The 16,030-nt window shown below is 40.2% G+C and overlaps 1 pseudogene; it reads left to right on the top strand.

Annotated features, from left to right (window-relative positions):
• The first annotated feature begins 4,227 nt into the window (after positions 1-4,227).
• LOC115844229 (nicotinamide phosphoribosyltransferase-like) lies at positions 4,228-14,877 on the top strand (annotated as a pseudogene).
• Positions 14,878-16,030: the final 1,153 nt, after the last annotated feature.

The following is a 16,030-nucleotide window of genomic DNA, read 5'->3' as shown; positions in this document are numbered from 1 at the left end:
TTCTTAGAGTTTTTCACCATTTATTCATTTCCATTGGGAAAATTCATTTTTGAGTAGGATGTCATTCAAACAACCTAAATGTTAGGTTTAGACAGCAGATTAAACTAGAATTAGGCTGCATCATTCAAAAACACCCTATTCCTTCTAATACTTTTATTACCACTAATGCTACTATGAAGGAGAAAGCATTTATTGATCTTCTATGATTCAGGTACTTTACCTAATTAGATTACATATTAAATAGTTCACAAATATTTATATAAATTAATGTAATTATATAAGCAACCCTTTAAGGTCAGTGATTTATTCTTGTGTGATAGATGAGAAAACTGAAATTTAAAGATTCCAAACAACTTGTCCAATATCACACAGCTAGGAAGTACCAAATTGGATTCAAACCGTGGTCTCATTCAACTCTAAGTTTCCACTTTCATCCAGTGTGCTATGCTAACTATCTAGATTTTTAGAAGAAAAAAAATAGCGACCCTCCACACCACTACTAACATTGGAATCACTACCACTATCACCACCAACTAGAATGTGATGTTGAGGGCCATTTTCAATAATAGGACGCATCACTGTAGCCAAGCTAACTGTTTGCCACTCTCAATACATTTTAATGACAACAGCTTAAAGTCAGTCACAGACTGTGAGGTTCCTAGACGATCTGTGCTCTCTAAAGCACTCACGTAGCCCAAAAGCCACTTGGAATTCTCTGACAGCCAACTCCATGTTTCTTGACATAGCTGTCACGTCACACTTGAGTTTATTTCCACTATCTATCCTCAGAATCTTTGCAATCAAGTTATTTTAGACAATTGATGACAAACTACCACTCAAGTCACCATTTTGGATGAGTTGAGGCACTTATTTATTTTATCTCTTGGTAGACTTTTTCAGCAGCCTGTAAGTTGATACATATAAATGACAACCTGGGTTGAGTATATTTTCACTGCACTTGACAAGCTCACTGGACCGAAAGACCTCTAGTCCAGGTGGGAATAAGCATGCTGAAAGGTCTAAATTACTTAAACATATTTCCTCTCAATCAGAAATTTGAGTTCTCACCAGGCTTGTTGAATGCAATTGGCCATTTTAGTTAAGGCCCATTGGAAGGAAAGGGAAAATAACATTTTAAAGAATAGATGAATAATCTCATTGATATCATGCCTGTTCCCTCAGACAGGCATTCTCTATTACAGATTTGGTGGGACTGAGAAAGAAGCAATAAGGAGACTAGGGTATAGCCAAAGAAAAAATATAGTTTTATGCACAGTATGTTATATATAGCATGTATATATTTACATATACATATTATATTTTTGTACATGTGTGTGTGTATATATATGTATGTATATATGAAATTGGGAAATGACTTAGTTGCTCTCTCAAAATACCAATAATACCATGCACTGCTTAAGGAATATTTAAAAGCATAAAGTATATGACCAGGACTTTATTAATAACCACAGCCAACATTTATTAAGCACTTACTATGTACCAGACACATTGTGCTACACAGATGCACACAATTATATGTGTATAACTCTCACAATAGCCCAGTGAGTTCCCATTTCACAGGTAGGATAACTGACACTCAGAGAGGGCTAAATAATGAACTCATTCAAATGTACATTGTTAGTAAGTGGCAAAGCCGAGATTGTACATACAGGTCTTTTGGCTCTGCAGTGATGATGCTAATCTATATACTATACATTCTCCCTAAAGATCCCTGACAGATACCAGAATTTCTCAAGTTGTGGCCTGATGCTATCTCTATCAGATTTACCTGGTATGTGCTAAAACACAATTTCTTTGCTCTTTTATTCACTTTCCAAATTAGAATCTCTGGAAAGCAGGTCCCAAAGATCTACATTTTTTATTTGCTCCAAGCGTGACTTTTCAAAAATGCCGGTATTTGAGATCAAGTGTGGCTAACAGGAGGCTCATGGCTGTGAGAATAATACAGTAGAAAGACCGTGGTATCAGAAGTCAGGTGACCTGGGTCTTAATTCCACCCTGCAAGTAATAAGTTCTATGACTCTGGACAAGTTACTTCACCTTTCTGGGCCTGTATTATCCCATCTGTAAAGCGGTGATATTAGATCAGATGCCTACTATAACATTTTGCAAATACTTTAAACAGACCCCCACAATATGGGAAATATTAGTTCTGTTAGGCTCTGCATTGATCAGACTACTCATAAGTCCTGTTTGCAGGGCCGGCCACTGTATTTCAGAGAGACTTTCACTCTCTGGAGTAGAGTCAAGACTGGCCAGCACCACAGCCAGGCAAGAGCATGTGGGTCCTTCCCTCGCCTTCAACACTCTTCTAGGTTTAATTAAAGATGGGTGAGTGAGGGCTGCCATTCCAAACATGCCAGAGTTGAGGCACAGAAGTAGATTTCTTCTGACCAGCAGCATATTTTCATGGAAAACAAATGATATTTTCTATTTGAGAAAGCAGGGACTTTTAGAACTGACAGCAACAGCTCCCTAATCTATTTGAGCTAAGAGGTAATCATTTCCAACCTCCGAAACCATTCCTGCAAATCCAACAGCATGCATGTCATTTGTGGCTCACACAAATGTACTGGCCTTTAAAAGAGAAGTAAATATGTCCTCAGTGGCTGCTTTGTATTGGCAATTAACTGATCTGCTGCCAGAATCTGGCTTCTGCCTATGCAAATGCACGTTCAGCAGCACACGGTAGAATGCAGGGACACATTTCATTTTGCATGCATATTTTGGGAGCCTGGAAGAAAACGTGGTCTTTATTTTAATCTGCAGTGGCTTGTCCAGTGTTTTCCATACAAACATGTTTACTAGATCGGTGTTTGATATTTAGGTCCCAAAATAAACAGTTAATGAATATTGATGTATGTTGAATGCAATCAGAGAAAGAGCCAATAGACTGTCAGAGTGCATACTCCTACACCCCACCTGTAACAATTAGGATAACAGGACTACACTGCCCCTAGCAAGGCACAGAATCGTTCATTCAACAAACAGCTATCATTGCACATTACGTATGCACCACTGAAATAAACAATGGAGGCTTTTTTTTTTTTAATTTCAAGGAGGAAAAATTACCCGAAAGTAGAGAATAATGGTTTAAGAGCGTTTATTCAATAAATATTTATTGAGTACATACTTCATGTGTATGAGATACTAATAGAGGCACTGAAGCTTCAAGCAATGAATTTTTTTTAAAAAGTGTTAAAAATTATTTCTCTTGCAGAGTTCATGTTTAGTCTGAGGAAGACAAAGATTAAATGAATATGAAGTATGATAGACAGTGATGAGTACTATGAAAGAAAGAAAGAGAGAGAAAAAGAAAGAAAGGAAGGGAGAAGGGAACAGAGGTACTGGTGAAAGGTGAATGACTTAAATAAGGTCAGGAAAGTCCAACCGAGAAGATACAATCTGAATGTAGATTTGATGAAGATAAAGAAGTGAGCCATGGGGGTACCAGTGCAAAGAGCGTTGTAGGCAGAGAAAATTTTAAGTGCAGTATTTCTGAAGCAGGTGAATGCCCAGTAAGTTAGAAGAATGGATGGCTAACATAGAGGAAACAAATGTTATGAAAGGAGTCAGAGAGATAAGAGGATGCCCGATCATCTAAGCCTTTGTAAACCATAAAAAGTTTGACTTTGACTCTGACTGAGATAGGAAGCCATTGGGATTTGAGCAGAGGATGACATCACTGAACTTGTATTTTAAAAGAAAGACATTAGCCATTGAGCTGAAAGTAGACTATAGCAGGCAAGAGCAGAAGAAGGAAGTCTGGTGGGTTGGGTTTTGCTATTAACAAGTTTATGAATGATGGAGGCATGGATCAGAGTAGTAGTGGTGAAGTTTGTGGTAACCGGCTGGATTTTGAAAGTCTGTGGAGCTAATATGATTCCTTGGACCATCTAATTTTCATTTTGAAATATCATATACATGTAGAAAAGTATGAAAAACATCAATGTAAAATTTACCAAATAATGTAAAGCAAACACCAAGTATCCCCCAGCCAGGTTAAGAAATAGAACGTTGCCAGCACTCCAGATACTCCACAGAGTTAGCACATTGGAAGAAAGACTGGATGTGCTAAGTAGAAGCATGGAAGATAAAAAAAAAAGAGCCAAATCAAACTTATAAAGATGAGAATTACAAGAGCTTAAATAAAAAATTCACTAGATAGGATGAACAGCAGAATAGACATTGCAGAATAAAAGATTAATGAACTTTCCAGATGATGTCTTTCATGAAAAGGGATAGAACTACGTTCTTGAGAAATATGATGGACATCTTCCAATAGAAATAAAAACTGCTCCTGCAGGCTCTGTCATTCTCAGAGAAAGTTTCTCTTCACAGTAGAAAACTCAGATTCACAGTGTTACTTGCTAACAAACTGGATTGAGACTATTCTTGTTCAGTCCTAGTATCCAATAACAGCGGTCACAAATGCTAGAGAGCAGAAGAAAATATTGGCCAAATATTTATTAGAAATTTCCAATAACCTAGATGGTCCTGTATGTAAGTTACATGATTTTGGCTACAGAGGAGTCTCTTTTTAAGAGACTGCTGGCATTGGAGCCTCTGCTGACTTGGTTAATTTCAAAGGAAAAGATAGAGTAGCAGGGATTGGTTTAATTACAAATACTATGGAGGGGGGACCTTCAAGATGGCACAGGAGTAAGACGTGGAGATCACTATCTTCCCCACAAATATATCAAAATTACATCTACATGGGGAACAACTCCTACAGAACACCTACTGAATGCCGGCAGAAGACCTCAGATTTCCCAAAAAAGCAACAAACTCCCCACATACCTGGGTAGGGCAAAAGAAAAAAGGAAACACAGAGACAAAAGAATAGGGATGGGACCTGCACCTCTGGGAGGGAGCTGTGAAGGAGGAAAAGTTTCCACACACTAGGAAGCCCCTTCACTGGCAGAGATGGGGCTGGGTGGGGAGGGGAAGCTTCGGAGGCACGGAGGAGAGCACAGCAACAGGGGTGCGGAGGGCAAAGCGGAGAGATTCCCACAAAGAGGATCAGTGCCAACCAGCACTCACCAGGCCAAGGGGCTTGCCTGCTCACCCGCCAGGGCGGGCGGGGGCTGGGAGCTGAGGCTCAGGTTTCAGAGGTCGGATTCCAGGGAAAGGTCTGGGGTTGGCTGCATGAACACAGTCTGAAGGGGGCTAGTGTGCCACGGCTAGCCAGGAGGGAGTCCAGGAAAAAGTCTGGAACTGCCTAAGAGACAAGAGAACATTGTTCCGGAGTGCTAGAGGAGAGGGGATTCAGAGCACCCCCTAAATGAGCTCCAGAAACGGGCGTGAACCGCGGCTATCAGCACAGACACCAGAGACGGGCATGAACAGCTAAGGCTGCTGCTGCAGCCACCAAGAAGCCTGTGTACAAGCACAGGTCACTATCAACACCTCCCCACCGGGGAGCCTGTGCAGCCCACCACTGCCAGGGTCCCGTGATCCATGGACAACTTCCCTGGGAGAACACAAGGCACGCCTCAGGCTGTTGCAATATCACGTCGGCCTCTGTCACTGCAGGCTCGCCCCACATTCTGTATCCCTCCTTCCCCAAGCCTGAGTGAGCCAGAGCCCCCTAAGGAGCTGCTCCTTTAACCCCCTCCTGTCTGGACAAAGAAGAGACCCCAGAGGGTGACCTACATGCAGAGGTGGGGCCAAATCGAAAGCTGAACCCCAGGAGCTGTGCGAACAAAGAAGAGAAAGGGAAATCTCTCCCAGCAGCCTCAGGAGCAGCGGATTAAATCTCCACAACCAACCTGATGTACCCTGCATCTCTAGAATAACTGAATAGACAAGGAATCGTCCCAAAATTGAGGTGGTGGACTTTGGGAGCAACTGTAGACTTGGGGGTTGCTTTCTGCATCTAATTTGTTTCTGCTTTTATGTTTATCTTAGTTTAGTATTTAGAGCTTATTATCACTGGTACATTTATTGATTTCGTTGCTCTCTTTCTTTTTTTAAATATATCTATATTTTTTCTTCTTTCATTTTTCACCTTTTGTGTGTGTATGTGTATGCTACTTTGTGTGATTTTGTCTGTATACCTTTGCTTTTACCAATTACCTAGGATTCTATCTTTTCTTTTTTTTTTTTTTTTGGTATAGTTTTTAGTGCTTGTATCACTGGTGAATTTGTTTTTTGGATTGGTTCCTCTCTTCTTTCTTTCCTTTTTTTCTATTACTTTTTAATTTTTTTATTTTTAATATTCTTAATTTTAATAACTTTTATTTTATTTTATTTCATTTTAGTTTTCTTCTTTTTTCTTTCTTTCTTTTTTTTTCCCTTTCATTCTCAGCTGTGTGGCTGACAAGGTCTTGGTGCACCAGCCAGGTGTCAGGCCTGAGCCTCTGAGGTGGGAGAGCTGAGTTCAGAATATTGCTCCACCAGAGACTTCCTGGCCCCATGTAGTATCAAACGGCAAAAGCTCTCCCAAGATCTCCATCTCAGTGAAAAGACCCAGCTCCACTCAATGAGCAGCAAGCTACAGTGCTGGACACCATAGGTCAAACAACTAGCAAGACAGGAACACAACCGCACCCACTAGCAGAGAGGCTGCCTAAAATCATAAGGCCACAGACACCCCAAAACACACCATGGGATGTGGTCCTGCTCACCAGAAACGCAAGATCCACCCTCATCGACCAGAACACAGGCACTAGTCCCCTCCACCAGGAAGCCAACACAACCCACTGAACCAAACTTAGCCACTGGGGGCAGACACCAAAAACAACTGGAAAAGCTGAGGTTGAGGAAGATGGCAGAAGAGTAAGACGCGGAGATCACCATCCTCCCCACAGATACATCAGAAATACATCTACACGTGGAACAACTCCTACAGAACACCTACTCAACGCTGGCTGAAGACCTCAGACCTCCCAAAGGGCAAGAAACTCGCAATGTACCTGGGTAGGGCAAAAGAAAAAAGAATAAATAGAGACAAAAGGATAGGGATGGGACCTGCACCAGTGGGAGTGAGCTGTGAAGGAGGAAAGGTGTCCACATACTAGGAAGCCCCTTCATGGGCAGAGACGGCGGGTGGCGGAAGGGGGAAGCTTCGGAGCCACAGAGGAGAGCGCAGCAACAGGGGTGCAGAGGTCAAAGCACAGAGATTCCCGCACAGAGGATCGGTGCCGACCAGCACTCACCAGCCCGAGAGGCTTGTCTGCTCACCCTCCGGGATGGGTGGGGACTGGGAGCTGAGGCTCAGGCTTCAGAGGTCAGATCACAGGGAGAGGACTGGGGTTGGTGGCGTGAACACAGCGTGACGGGTTTAGTGCGCCACGGCTAGCCGGGAGGGAGTCTGGGAAAAGGTCTGGACCTGCCGAAGAGGCAAGAAACTTTTTGTTCCCTCTTTGTTTCCTGGTGCACAAGGAGAGGGGATTGAAAGCGCTGCTTAAAGGAGTTCCAGAGATGGGTGCAATCTGCGGCTATCAGCGCAGACCCCAGAGACGGGCATGAGACGCTAAGGCTGCTCCTGCAGCCACCAAGAAGCCTGTGTGCGAACACAGGTCACTATCCACACCTCCCCTCCCAGGAGCCTGTGCAGCCCACCACTGCCAGGGTCCCGGGATCCAGGGACAACTTCCTCGGGAAAACGCACAGCACCCCTCAAGCTGCTGCAACGTCATGCGGGCCTCTGCCGCTGCATTCTCGCCCCACATCTGTACTCCTCCCTCCCCACAGCCTGAGTGAGCCAGAGCCCCTGAATCAGCTGCTCATTTAACCCCATCCTGTCTGAGCGAAGAACAGACGCCCTCAGGCGACCTACACGCAGAGGCGGGGCCAAATCCAAAGCTGAACCCCGGGAGCCGTGCGAACAAAGAAGAGAAAGGGAAATCCCTCCCAGCAGCCTCAGGAGCAGTGGATTAAATCTCCACAATCAACTTGATGTACCGAGCATCTGTGGAATACATGAATACACAACGAATCCTCCCAAATAGAGGAGATGGACTTTGGGAGAAAGACATATTACTTTTTCCCCTTTTCCTCTTTTCGTGAGTGTGTATGTGTATGCTTCTGTGAGAGATTTTGTCTGTATAGCTTTGCATTCACCATTTGTCCTAGGGTTCTGTCCGTCCGTGTTTTTTTTTTTTTACTCAAAAAAAATTTTTTTTCTTAATCATTATTTTTTATTTTAGTAACTTTATTTTATTTTATCCTCTTTCTTTCTTTCCTTCTATTTTTTTCTCCCTTTTATTCTGAGCTGTGTGGATGAAAGGCTCCTGGTGCTCCAGCCAGGAGCCAGTGCTGTGCTTCTGAGGTGTGAGAGCCAATATCAGAACACTGTTCGACAAGAGACCTCCAAGCTCAATGTAATATCAAACGGTGAAAATCTCCCGGAGATCACCACGCAACAACAAGACCCTGCTTCACTCAACGACCAGCAAGCTACAGTGCTGGACACCCTATGCCAAACAACTAGCAAGACAGGAACACAACCCAACCCATTAGGAGAGAGGCTGCCTAAAATCATAATAAGGCCACAGACACCCCAAGACACACCACCAGACGTGGACCAGCCCACCAGAAAGACAAGATCCACCTTCATCCACCAGAACACAGGCACTAGTCCCATTCACCAGGAAGACTACACAACACAGTGAACCAACCTTAGCCACTGGGTACAGACACCAAAAACAACGGGAACTACGAACCTGCGGCATGCACAAAGGAGACCCCAAACACAGTAAGATAAGCAAAATGAGAAGACAGAAAAACACACAACAGATGAAGGATCAAGGTAAAAACCCACCAGACCTAACAAATGAAGAGGAAATAGGCAGTCTACCTGAAAAAGAATTCAGAATAATGAGAGAAAACAAAATCCAAAATCTTGGAAACAGAATACAGAAAACACAAGAAACATTTAACAAGGACATAGAAGAACTAAAGAGGAAACAAGCAACAATGAACAACACAATAAATGAAAACAAAAATACTCTAGAAGGGATCAATAACAGAATAACTAAGGCAGAAGAACGGATAAGTGACCGGGAAGATAAAATAGTGGAAATAACTACTTCAGAGCAGAATAAAGAAAAACGAATGAAAAGAACGGAGGACAGTCTCAGAGACCTCTGGGACAACATTAAATGCACCGATATTTGAATTATAGTGATCTCAGAAGAAGAGGAGAAAAAGAAAGGGACTGAGAAAATATTTGAAGACATTATAGTTGAAAACTTCCCTAATATGGGAAAGGAAATAGTTAATCAAGTCCAGGAAGCACAGAGAGTCCTATACAGGATAAATCCAAGGAGAAATACACCAAGACACATATTAATCGAACTATCAAAAATTAAATTCAAAGAAAACATATTAAAAGCAGCAAGGGAAAAACAACAAATAACACCCAAGGGAATTCCCATAAGGTTAACAGCTAATCTGACAGCAGAAACTCTGCAAGCCAGAAGGGAGTGGCAGAGCATATTTAAAGTGACGAAGGAGAAAAACCTACAACCAAGATTACTCTATCCAGCAAGGATCTCATTCAGATTTGATGGAGAAATTAAAACCTTTACAGACAAGCAAAAGCTGAGAGAGTTCAGAACCACCAAACCCGCTTTACAACAAATGCTAAAGGAACTTCTCTAGGCAGGAAACACAAGAGAAGGAAAAGACATACAATAACAAACCCCAAACAATTAACAAAATGGGAATAGGAACATACATATCGATAATTTTCTTAAATGTAAATGGTTTAAATGCTCCCACCAAAAGACACAGACTGGCTGAATGGATACAAAAACAAGACCCATATATATGCTGTCTACAAGAGACCGACTTCAGACCTAGGGACACATACAGAGTGAAAGTGAGGGGATGGAAAAAGATATTCCATGCAAATGGGAATCAAAAGTAAGCTGGTGTAGCAATCCTCATATCACACAAAATAGACTTTAAAAAAAGACTATTACAAGAGATAAAGAAAGATATTACATAATGATCATAGGATCAATCCAAAAAGAAGATATTACAATTGTAAATATTTATGCACCCAACATAGGAGCACCTCAATACATGACGCAAATACTAACAGCCATAAAAGGGGAAATCGACAGTAACACAAACATAGTAGGGGACTTTAACACCACACTTTCACCAATGGACAGATCATCCGAAATGAAACTAAATAAGGAAACACAAGCTTTAAATGATACATTAAACAAGATGGACTTCATTGATATTTATAGGACATTCCATCCAAAAACAACAGAATACACATTTTCCTCAAGTGCTCATGAAACATTCTCCAGGATAGATCATATCTTGGGTCACAAATCAAGCATTGGTAAATTTAAGAAAACTGAAATCGTATCAAGTATCTTTTCCGACCACAACGCTATGAGAATAGATATCAATTACAGGAAAAGATCTGTAAAAAATACAAACACATGGAGGCTAAACAATACACTACTTAATAATGAAGTGATCACTGAAGAAATCAAAGAGGAAATCAAAAAATACCTAGAAACAAATGACAATGGAGACACCACGACCCAAAAACCTATGGGATGCAGCAAAAGCAGTTCTAAGAGGGAAGTTTATAGCAATAAATCCTACCTGAAGAAACAGGAAACATCTCACATAAACAACGTAACTTTGCACCTAAAGCAATTAGAGAAAGAAGAATTAAAAAAAACCCAAAGTTAACAGAAGGAAAGAAATCATAAAGATCAGATTACAAACAAATGAAAAAGAAAGGAAGGAAATGATAGCAAAGATCAATAAAACTAAAAGCTGGTTCTTTGAGAAGATAAACAAAATTGATAAACCATTAGCCAGACTCATGAAGAAAAAAAGGGAGGAGACTCAAATCAATAGAATTAGAAATGAAAAAGGAGAAGTAATAACTGATACTGCAGAAATACAAAGGATCATGAGAGATTACTATAAGCAACTCTATGCCAATAAAATGGACAACCTGGAAGAAAGGGACAAATTCTTAGAAATGCACAATCTTCCGAGACTGAACCAGGAAGAAACAGAAAATATGAAAAGACCAATCACAAGCACTGAAATTGAAACTGTGATTAAAAGTCTTCCAACAAACAAAAGCCCAGGGCCGGATGGCTTCACAGGCGAATTCTATCAAACATTTAGAGAAGAGTTAACACCTATCCTTCTTAAACTCTTCCAAAATATAGCAGAGGGAGGAACACTCCCAAACTCATTCTACAAGGCCACCATCACCTTGATACCAAAACCAAACAAAGATGTCACAAAGAAAGCAAACTACAGACCAGTATCACTGATGAACATAGATGCAAAAATTCTCAAGAAAATACTAGCAAACAGAATCCAACAACACATTAAAAGGATCATTCACCATGATCAAGTGGGGTTTATTCCAGGAATGCAAGGATTCTTCAATATATGCAAACCAATCAACATGATACACCATATTAACAAATTGAAGGAGAAAAACCTATGATCATCTCAATAGATGCAGAGAAAGCTTTCGACAAAATTCAACACCCATTTATATAAAAAACCTGCAGAAGTAGGCATAGAGGGAACTTACCTCAACATAATCAAGGCCATATATGACAACCCACAGCCATTATCATCCTCAATGGTGAAAAAGTGTAACCATTTTCACTAAGATAAGGAACAAGGCAAGGTTGCCAACTCTCACCACTAGTATTCAACATAGTTTTGGAAGTTTTAGCCACAGCAATCAGAGAAGAAAAAGAAATAAAAGCAATCCAAATCGGAAAAGAAGAAGTAAAGCTGTCACTATTTGCAGATGACATGATACTATACATAGAGAATCCTAAAGATGCGATCAGAAAACTACTAGAGCTAATCAATGAATGTGGTAAAGTAGCAGGATACAAAATTAATGCACAGAAATCTCTTGCATTCCTATACACTAATGATGAAAAATCTGAAAGTGAAATTAAGAAACATTCCCAGTTACCATTGCAACAAAAAGAATAAAATGTAGGAATAAACCTACTTAAGGAGACAAAAGACCTGTATGCAGAAAATTATAAGACACTGATTAAAGAAATTAAAGATGATTCAAATAGATGGAAAGATATACCATGTTCCTGGATTGGAAGAATCAACATTGTGAAAATGACTCTACTACTCAAAGAAATCTACAGATTCAATGCAATCCCTATCAAACAACCACTGGCATTTTTCACAGAACTAGAACAAAAAATTTCACAATTTGTATGGAAACACAAAAGACCCTTAATAGCAAAAGCAATCTTGAGAAAGAAAAATGGAGCTATAGGAATCAGGCTCCCTGACTTCAGACTATACTACAAAGCTACGGTAATCAAGACAGTATTGTACTGGCACAGAAACAGAAATATTGATCAGTGGATCAGGGTAGAAAGCCCAGAGATAAACTCACGCACATATGGTCACCTTATCTTTGATAAAGGAGGCAAGAATATACAGTGGAGAAAAGACAGCCTCTTCAATAAGTGGTGCTGGGAAAACTGGACAGGTACATATAAAACTATGTATTAGAACACTCCCTAACACCACAAACAAAAATAAACTCAAAATGGATTAAAGACCTGAATGTAAGGCGAAACACTATCAAACTCTTAGAGGAAAACATAGGGAGAACTCTCTATGACATAAATCACAGCAAGATTCTTTTTGACCCACCTCCAAGAGAAATGGAAATAAAAACAAAAATAAACAAATGGGACATCATGAAACTTCAAAGCTTCTGCACAGCAAAGGAAACCATAAACAAGACCAAAAGACAACCCTCATAATGGGAGAAAATATTTGCAAATGAAGCAACTGACAAAGGATTAATCTCCAAATTTATAAGCAGCTTATGCAGCTCAATAACAAAAAAACAAACAACCCAATCCAAAAATGGGCAGATGACCTAAATAGACATTTCTCCAAAGAAGATATACAGATGGCCAACAAACACATAAAAGAATGCTCAACATCACTAATCATTAGAGAAATGCAAATCAAAACTACAATAAGGTATCATCTCACACCGGTCAGAATGGCCATCATCAAAAAATATACAAACAATAAATGCTGGAGAGGGTGTGGAGAAAAGGGAACACTCTTGCACTGTTGGTGGGAATGTAAATTGATACAGCCACTATGGAGAACAGTATGGAGATTCCTTTAAAAACTAAAAATAGAACTACCATACGACCCAGCAATCCCACTACTGGGCATATACCCTGAGAAAACCATAATTCAAAAAGAGTCTTGTACCAAAATCTTCATTGCAGCTCTAATTACAATAGCCAGTACATGGAAGCAACCTAAGTGTCCACTGACATATGAATGGGTAAAGAAGATGTGGCATGTATGTACAATGGAATATTACTCAGCCATAAAAAGAAATGAAATTGAGTTATTTGTTTTGAGGTGAATGGACCTAGAGACTGTCATACAGAGTGAAGTTAAGTCAGAAAGGAAAAAAAAAAAACCGTATGCTAACACATATATATTGAATCTTAAAAAAAAAAAAAAAAGGTTCTGAAGAACCTAGGGGCAGGACAGGAATAAAGACACAGACGTAGAGAATGGACTTGAGGACATGGAGAGGGGGAATGGTAAGCTGGGATGAAGTGAGAGAGTGACATGGACATATATACACTACCAAATGTAAAATAGTCAGCTAATGGGAAGCAGCTGCACAGCACAGGGAGCTCAGCTCATTGCTTTGTGTCCACCTAGAGGGATGGGATATGGAGGGTGGGAGGGAGAGGCAAGAGGGAGGAGATATGGGGATATATGTATATGTATATCTGATTCACTTTGTTATAAAGCAGAAACTAACACAGCATTGTAAAGTAATTATTCTCCAATAAAGATGTTTAAAAAGAAAATGCTATGGAACAAAAGATCCTGTTCTAGTCTATTCTGTTCTAGTGGCAGAACACAGTACCATAACAGCTTGAGGTGAAGACCATAAAAAAGATGTTTCTGAACATAAAGAAACAGTTTTTTATCAGCGCCTGGATTTGTAGTCTGCAATAACTATAACATTTATAATGTGTGAGAGATAATAGAGGGTAAGGATCCAAGACATTTAATGTTTCCAAAGTATGCAGAGGCACCACTAATAATCATAGCTGTTTCTTGAAATCTTCTTAATACTGTATTAAAGACTATGATATTTTAGGTACGAATTTCCCTGCTACTGAGAACTCAATGAGCTGCAAGTTGCTGCCCCCTTACCCTAGAGTTAGTCAAGGGGATGTTGCAGATGTAACACCTTTAAAGAGACTGTGGAACGTGTGAAGCAAGAAACAAAAATGGAGCGTTGAAAATGTTTCTTTTGGTTCTGGTGGAAGCTTTGCTACAGCAATTAACAAGGCATCTCTTGAACGTTTCCGTCAAGTATAGTCATGTTGTAATTACTGGCCTTGGGATTAATGTCTTTAAGGACTTTGTTGCTGATCCCAACAAAAGGCCCAGGTAGGGCTGATTACCTTTACATAGGATACCAGCAGGGAATTTTGTTGCATTTCAAAAATACTTTGAAGAATAAGGTCATGATTTTCTCCAGACAGTGTTCAAGAATGGGATGACAGGACTTCCCTGGTGGCGCAGTGGTTGAGAGTCCGCCTGTCGATGCAGGGGACACGGGTTCGTGCGCCGGTCCGGGAAGATCCCACATGCCGCGGAGCGGCTGGGCCCGTGAGCCATGGCCGCTGAGCCTGCACGTCCGGAACCTGTGCTCCGCAATGGGAGAGGCCACAACAGTGAGAGGGCTGCGTACCGCAAAAAAAAAAGAATGGGATGATGACAAAAAGCTATTTATTTGATGTAGTAAGAAAAAATGCAAAACTGGATATGGAACGTCTCCAGCTGGATACGGCAGAATCTTAATAGGTTTTGTTTTATGACTGGATATGTGTGTGTGAGTATATACACACGCATGCATGCATAGATCTCTGTGTGAATATGTAATGCACCATGTTTTTCATACAGGCATATGGTGGTTCTTTGTGTTTTATGGTACATTTCAATGAAATTATTTGCTGGTTTATGAATATACTGCCCTTTCATTTTTTTTTCTTTTTTTCCCCAATGTTTAGGTGATTTCAAAGTAGGAAATACATTTAATCATGTAAAAGATTAACGCTAAAATAAGCTTTTTGGGCCTTTTGCCAGTAGATAGTAATTCAGTCTGGTATTGATCTTGTCACGAGTAACAGAACTGAGAAATTTTATATATAACTGAAGATCATAAAATAGATTTGTATAAAATTATCATGATTGCTTCATGTTTATATTTAACTTATAGTTTTGTATAAACAAGATTGTGTAGGGCTTCCCTGGTGGCGCAGTGGTTGAGAGTCTGCCTGCCGATGCAGGGGACACGGGTTCATGCCCCAGTCCAGGAAGATCCCACATGCCGCGGAGCGGCTGGGCCTGTAGCCATGGCCACTGAGCCTGCGCGTCCGGAGCCTGTGCTCCGCAACGGGAGAGGCCACAACAGTGAGAGGCCTGCGTACCGCAAAAAAAAAAAAAAAAAAAAAAAGATTGTGTAAGATATATTTAAAGTTTTAATGATTTAACAATCTTTCCAAATTTTCATGATTTATAGGAATGCAGACTTTTAAGAAAATGAAATTACACTCCCTTTTCTCCATTAATCAGCAAATAAAATATGGCCTTAACAAAGTTGTTTGTGTCATTATACAATTTGAAAATTATGTCAGGATATACCCTATAGAATTACTAACCTCAATGCCCCTTGTAGAGTATATATTAATCATTCTACATTAAAGAAAATAATGGTTGTTAATGGAATGCCAAGGCACTATACAGTGATTATATATGTTAGTTGTGGTATCATACCAGTGAAATGTCAAATTTGAAAGGCCTGTACTACAATTTTACATGAAAGAAATTACTCATGGCTCTAATATGCACCTTGCGAGTTTAAGGAGATAATGTTTTTTAGAGAGAAACTCTGCTTCCACTATAGATTAGGTACATAAGTATAAACTTTGACAAAAGTGGAAGGAGTGCATTC

This window comes from Globicephala melas, chromosome 3 (assembly GCF_963455315.2).
Source record: "Globicephala melas chromosome 3, mGloMel1.2, whole genome shotgun sequence".
Taxonomy (NCBI): domain Eukaryota; kingdom Metazoa; phylum Chordata; class Mammalia; order Artiodactyla; family Delphinidae; genus Globicephala; species Globicephala melas.
The sequence above is the reverse complement of the archived record's forward strand: the minus strand, read 5'-3'. Positions and strand labels throughout refer to the sequence as shown.